The sequence below is a fragment of the Magnolia sinica genome, chromosome 19, assembly GCF_029962835.1.
Source record: "Magnolia sinica isolate HGM2019 chromosome 19, MsV1, whole genome shotgun sequence".
Classification (NCBI taxonomy): domain Eukaryota; kingdom Viridiplantae; phylum Streptophyta; class Magnoliopsida; order Magnoliales; family Magnoliaceae; genus Magnolia; species Magnolia sinica.
This window is the reverse complement of record NC_080591.1, coordinates 40214110-40221899: the sequence shown is the minus strand read 5'-3', so window position 1 is coordinate 40221899 and position 7790 is coordinate 40214110.

The window sequence follows — 7790 nt, the reverse complement described above, 5'->3', positions numbered from 1 at the left end:
AAACATGCCTTGCATAATGGACCGTTAAGCTATCCCATCCCAATGCAAAATTCTTTCCCAACCAACCTCGGAAAGGATTGGTAATAAACCAAAATGAGCAATATGGTTTACATTTACTATTTTTCAATAATAATATTTCTTGTGCGAAAATTCCAAACATTTTTTGTATCATCCTCTAGTAAGTGTAGGGTCTGTACACCAAGAGGAGTTGATCAGGAAGATGTGAATGTACCCTTGTTTGTCAATATATGTGAAAACGTCTATACTGTCTAGTAATAAAATGAAAAAAATGTTGGAATCATCAATTGCATCAAAAGTTGTTTGATAACATCAAAAGTTATGGTTCGATGACATCGAACGTCTTCCGATTTCATCGTCCTTGGACTTCTTCCAAAAATATGAAAAATACTCAAAGTGCTCCTTGATGACATCGAACCCTTCTCGATGGCATCAAGAGTAAGTTATCGATGACATCGAAGTCTATTCGATAGAATCAAAACTAACTCATTTTTTCCAGCAAAGTTTTCCAGGAAAACCTATTTACTTCGAGGTCATCGAAGAACATTCGATACCATCGACATTCAAAATTCGATCGCTCGAAGGTCTATTCGATGACATCAATCATGGACAAAACTATCTAGCAACCTGTGTATTAAAAAGAGAATCTCGATGGCATCGAGTCATCCCTCGATGGAATCGAAGTGCACGTCGATAACATTGAAGGATACTCGATGAGAACGAACAGGATCTATCCTACACCCAAATGAAAATCTTGTGTAGAAAGTTGATGCAATCGAATATGGTTCGATGACATCGAAATTCAAATTTTGATGACATCGAGCACCATTCAATGGCATCAACAATATCAGATTTCTACCCATTTTTTAACCGTTGGAATTTCAACTTTATAAATACACTAGTGTTGCTTATTGAAAAAATGAGCTAGAATCCAAGAGAGTTTAAGTCTGTTACTTCAAGATCCACATACGTTCTTTCTCATTCTCTCTTTCCCATTAGATTTCATCATTCAATCTTTGACATAAGCATTAAATCAACATCTTCTTTGCTTGGATTGAATTATGAACTCTAACATTCATTGAGTTTCCAACTAACCTCTCATAGGAAAATCCTAATGTTGGAACTATTAAATGCATAGCTCATGGGAACCTTCTCAATGTATTTAAATCATATCATTTAAATAGAGAAGAACAAAATCTTAAACCTCACAACCTCGGAGCATTGATCGAAAGATTCAGAAGTGGTTGCGGTTCAAAGGGAGTTAAGATCCTTCATCAACTTGAAGACCTTCATATCATGCGAGAACGAGACTCACTCACATACTTGTAAGTACATTGAGTCTATTGAGTCTAAAGCTCTTTCCTTGTATAGGATTTGGATTCAGATTTTGAGTGAAAAACTCGCCAAGTCCTAGTTGTAGGCCTCCGATGGGAGAATACGTTGTGTCTTTGTATAGGACGAGTTGTCCTTGTCTAGGACGTGTAGTCCTTGTGTAGGACATATTGCCTTGTGTAGGATTGGGTTGCCTAGTGTAGGCTCCAAATTATATCCTTAGGTATGACTCGTTGCCTTGTGTAGGATTAGGTTATCTTGTATAGGCTCCCAGTTGTGTCCTTAGGTAGGACTCGTTGCCTTGTGTAGGAACCTAGGAGAACCTTGTGTAGGTCTCCTAGTTAACCTTATGTAGGTTGTAAAGGTTCATGGTTAACCTCATTTAAAACCATTGGATAGTGAAATCTAATACACTCTATGAGAAAGTGCGTCTACCGGGAGTAGAGTAGGCAAGTAGCCGAACTACTATATATGATTATGTTTGAGATTGCTTTGTGTACATTGATCTAGTTATGCTTATATCTATCTTATGATTATTATGATGCATGATTTAGTTGATGTATAAGTATTAATAGAAATCACATCCCACACACTTTCACATACACTATCCTTATAGGTTTGTTCCTTACATGTAAATCTTGTGAAAGCCTATGTAATTTGGACCCTCTTTTAGCTTGGAAGCCTTAGAGTTATTCTACTGTATCTTTTTGTTTAAAGTTAGGCATTGTTTGTTCTTATTAGAAAATAATTTTTTGAAAAAATCCTATTCACCCCCTCTAGGACATTTGGACATACTTCATACTTCAGTTGTCACGCCCCAAACTCAGGAACCGAGCTCACAAAATTCTCAGTCGTCGAATCCAGTGCCGACAGCCTCCATAGTACCCCATTCTCGGCTCTCAGCTCCCATGCGCCAGGTTCCGATCCTGGGATCTACAAGGAGGATTTTCAGGGTGAATTTTTTTTGTAAAGGAGCATAATCCCAAGTGTACCCAATTCACCAAAACATCATCACCACATATCCACTAATATAATATTTGAGTACAGTGTTGAAAGGGAAATACATCATATAACAAAATTCCAAATGATCGAGCACATGCTGCGATCTAACATAACTTTCATGTAATGAACATGCATAAGCTTACTACGAAGCTTAGAGAATACGTGCGTGTGTGCACTATGCATGTGCCAAGCATACAAATGTCAAAATAAGTAGAAATTATGGAAGGCTAAATGGCAAGTCCATAAATGATGTTAGCCATACCAAGGCTATGCAATGCAAGGCCTACATAGTTGAATGTTATATGCTAGAGATGCAGCGCAAGCATGTCAATCCTCAACTAATCCGCATATCAGTACGATTCGTCATTGGAAATATCACCAGGGTCTAGTGCACTCTAACACTGGTTGTTGCCCCATCGCGCGCATGACCAAGTGAGTGGAAGAGACCTCACTATCTGCCTTGCCAGTGGTATGCCAATGCCCACCCGGCTCATCGATAGCGGACCCATTTATGAGCTGGTCAAACTCAACCTAGCTTACAACCCCCTACCCTCAGGTGGATAAGGTCACACCCCCTTTCAACCGATCACGACATAGTGGGAGAAGCGGCCTACTGGTATTCGGCACTCGAGCGGTCATGTTATCCACTCGGTCTCAACATTAAATCATCCTACTGGTACCACAAGGGTTTAGAGACTTTCACCCCAGGACATCCATAACACCCTAATGTTAGAACAGATATTTTCGGTATCTAATCTGGCCATCCACGATATGCCTATGGAGGCCATAACCCTAATGTTGCTAGGGCATAAAGTGATCGTGATATATAAGATGAGAAATGTATGAGTCATACCATCCAAGTCATGCATCAAACCTACGCATACCGCGCGATCATGTGAGACAACCCTATCTCATAGGGGTCCCCTGAGTATCTCAGCCTAATGACATATGCTATGATCAATCACCACCCACAACATGCATACAAATGATGCATATGGCATATGTTTGGGCATGATGTCATTATACTAAGCATGTTCTTAGTGTGTCCTACCAGGCCAAGTACACTAGCATGTTATTAGACATATCAGACAATAATCAACCTTAATCGACACATCATATACAAAGAGTGGGAACTGAACGACATGCCCCACTAGAAATATAGAAGTCTATGTGGTATAGCCCACGTTAGACTAACATTAGCTTCTCATGTAGCCTGCAAGGCATGAATATAATATATATAACAAGGCGGGGCCCACTGAGAGTGACCCAGATGGACACCCACATGTACAACACGTGTCACTAGGCTACTAATCCATTTGGACACATGGCCCACTAATGATGTCCCAAAATAATCAGATTATCAATGACATCACTATAATTACTTTAGTAGAATGATCTGCACCGTCTAATCATTACTAATGTAAATTGACGGTTACAGATCATTGGTTAATCACTAGACGTAGAGGTGGGCATTCCATACCCGAACCGGTGGATCCGGTCCGATTAGACCCGATCCGACCCAATTCAAACAGAACCGACGGTCGGGATCGGTCAGGATCGGGTAGTATAAGGCAGATCCGAAACATTTTCAGGTCGGACCAGGATAAGCCCTGTTCCGAACAGACCCGACCCGGAATCCGATCCGATAAGATCCGATTCGGACCGACCCGACTCGGATTGTGTGTGTGTGTATATATATATATATTACTTTTACCTGGCTGTATTTTTTACCCTACCCTAAGTAACAGCACCTCTCACCGCCCGAACCCTAAAAATCCCCAAATCGTCTTCTCTACCCTACCCGCAATCCCGCAGCCGAAGATCTCTACAGCCCTACCCAACTGTCTTCTCTACCCTACCCGACTGTCTTCTCTATGACTCTACCCTACCCGTACCCGAAGATTCGGTGAATCCCCAAGTCGTCCCGTCCCGATCCGGCGATCCTGATCTCTACCCAAAGATAAGAGTCTTCACTCCGCAGCCCAGCACAGCACTCCCGATCCCGATCAGGTAGGACCCACTCGGCCACTCCATTTTTATTATTTTTATTTACTTTACTAAAATGGGACCCACAGGCCATGGCTCGTTGTGCGAGCGTGCGGTCGTGGCTCGTCAGCCAGGCTAACCATGTCCCGCTACCCGCTGCTCGTGTAGTCTACTAAACTGTCGGATGGGTTGATATTAGCGTGTCCAGCAAATCAGGTCCGTCCGCTCATTTGGTGGGCCACACCTACATGTTGAGCCAGACTACTTTTTGTCATCCATTGATTACAGTGGTGAGGCTAACCCCTCTGATAAGTGGACGAGCCTCGGTTTTGCTTCTCCAGGTGAACTTCATGGTGGGGTCCACCCTTTGTTTGACTGAGATGAAACAGAGATGTGCATGATCCATTTATTGTTAGTTAAACCATTTCTTGTGCGATCAAATCCATAACTGAAAAAAAATACTAAATCTCATGTAAACACCATCTACTCTCACAACCAGCACATGTACCCATTCAACCCTGACCATCCAGTTGGCGGGCCAGTTCTCAGATGGGCTACAAAGCTTGCACAAGCTTCATGTTCTTGACTGTTCTGTCAATGGACTTACTATGAGCTGTTGCCATGTCACAGGAAATAAAATCTGCACTAGCCATGTAGTCTGAACTGTTTGATCAATGGACTTTTAATAGCCCAAAAGAAGGCTAGTGATCAAGCTATTGCTAATCCAAGAACTGGCCCATCGAGTGGACGATCCAGATTGATGGTCACGTTCAATGTTGGCCAATAGCCCATCAATTGGACGATCCAGATTGATGGATACATTCGATGTTGGCCAATAGCCAATCAATCCGTAAAAAATTACACTAGTTGGATGGTTCAATCATCCTTGATTTGGCTTTATTTTCTATAGCCATCTGTTTTCGAAGCCATGGATGGGATGATGGCCTAATTACATGATAAAAGTGTTATTTGGAGTCATAAGAAACCCATGATTAGCCCTAACAAATACATTTATAAATTATTAGACCTGTCTTTTTTTTTTAAAGTGTAGTTGGTATTCAATTCATTCATTATCCAATCGTAAGCATTTGCAATTACAGTGTTTGGTTCACAAAGAAATAGTGTGTTTGGTTCTGAAAGAAATAGTGGTATCCAACCACTGACATTGAAGGTCAAAACACTGTGGTACTTGGAGACAAGTATTGCATTTTGTCATCGTTACAATAATTCAGCACAGCACATCACAGTGCAATCCGGGGATCTAAACAGCTCTACAACTCAATCCTTCTTAATAGTAAAAATTGGCTAAAATTACCTTGAACTTGATTTATAAACATTTGAAGAGGGCATGGATTGGGTACAAACACCTGAAAAATCCACTCAACTCAGTATTTAATTTTGGGGCAATAGAAAACAATTTAAATGTTTAAGGAGCTTTGCTAAATGCACTTGTGCAATAAAGCTCATGTACATGCCACATGTGACAGCATGGCACAATAGGTCCAAAATCCAATCCACAATAGGCCCACTGTGATGTATACTATGTTTTATCATGTGAGTCAATCTTTAAGGCGCCGTTTGGCACCTTCTCAAAATCTTGGATTGTGTACAGTGATGATTTGAAATCTAGAATTAATATAAGTGGATTCATTTAGCATTGCTGAAAAATGAAAATCTTGATTTCAATTCAAGAATGGTTCAAAATCTATACCACAGATGTAGCATTCTAGAGGATTGGAATCCTTAACTTCAGTTTTCAAATTTTTCCTTAGCTTAATATGTGCATTGCTTAGTTAATTATTGTGAATTGTAATCTGTATACTTAGCTTAACTACCTGAATAATCAAATCCTTGAGAAGCTTCAACTTATGAGGTTTTCTTGACTAATTGAACAAGAGAAATTCAACTTGTGCCTACAGCATATAAAAAAAAATCATCACAATTTCTAAGTTGGCATTATACTATTCCTCCCAGTCTCATCTATCCATTTCCACAAGCTTGAAAATACAACCACGACTGTATTTGTATTCCAAGTTTTCTGAATTATGAACCACATCTAGGATGCTTTAATTCAATCAGCCATATGTTGATGATAACACGAAAAACCAAGAAGACCCTGCTCGAGTCTTTTTCTAGTGCAAGAAGAAACTGATTTCAATATCACATGAAGTTTATTGTGCTGCCAAGTTCAGAACAGGAAACAATGAATAAAATTTGGCTGCAGCAATCATAACTAATGAGAGTTTAGATTCTAATTTTAAAAAGGAATGGATATCCCACTGTAATAGGAGCAGCACCATAACACCATTTGTTCACCTGATTTTTCAGGTTGGTTACAGTTGCCATGTAACCATTCAAACTGGCTGCTAGAATGTGATAGCAGATATGTTACAAAATGCTTGCATACAAGATGGTGGGCCCATACGAAAATGATGGATGAAAATAGGCAACACTACTACACTTCTAAGACACATTCCAAACATCATATTGTTTGAACAGTCCTAACATATGAATTAGTGGGCATCTTTTTTGTTAAAACAGGAACATTGGATTTTTCACTTTTTAACTTTCCAATAAATATCCCATGTTGGAAATGTGGCTACATGACCATTAAATCAGCCATATGTTGATGATGGTGATGCAATAACCCAACCCATGACCCAATTCCTGCTTTTAATCACAAGAAAATTCTCTCTAATTAATAAGGAACGATCACATACAAACATTGGATGCTATGCTTACTATGCTACCCTGTTATTAGGATGCTCATAGTAAGCTATGTACCTGAGCTTCACATGCGGCGGATCCTCTGTTCAGGAAACACATTGCCTAATTTTTAGTCCTGATCTGGAAAATATGTTTGCCATACTCCAGCTGAAGGTTTTGGATCTTCTAACATAGTGGACTATTGCTAGCATATGGGTGACACTCCCCTCCATGCAAACGGCCTAAAAACAGAATATGCATGGAATAAGAATTGGTGCATGGAATACGAATATGCATGGAGTTCCCTGTGTGAATTGGTGTTTTGGGAACTCCAAACTCAGCAAACAGACAATTGATCAGAGTAGGGATTAAGGATGACAGGTACCTTGAGTTCTGCACTAGATGCACCATTCATCTTCTCTGTGATCTTCTTCAGATCAATCCCACACATCAAGTTTACTCGAGTGTATTTTCAAGATATTGAAGTGGGACTGAAAAGCAATCAAACAAATGAGATCAGGACGTCATATGTATTGAGCAAAATTCCACACAGTAGCTAGAGAAATTAAGCTGGCATTGGTGGAATTATGGTACTTACAGGATAGTTGTGAATGTGCATTACATACATGTAAACAAACAATTTTCACATATGCAAAGGTAGGTCAACACGCGTCTATGTATAGGTGTGATTGTGGATATGCAAGGATTTGCCAACGGTGAATCTGTACCAATATATGCACTAATTC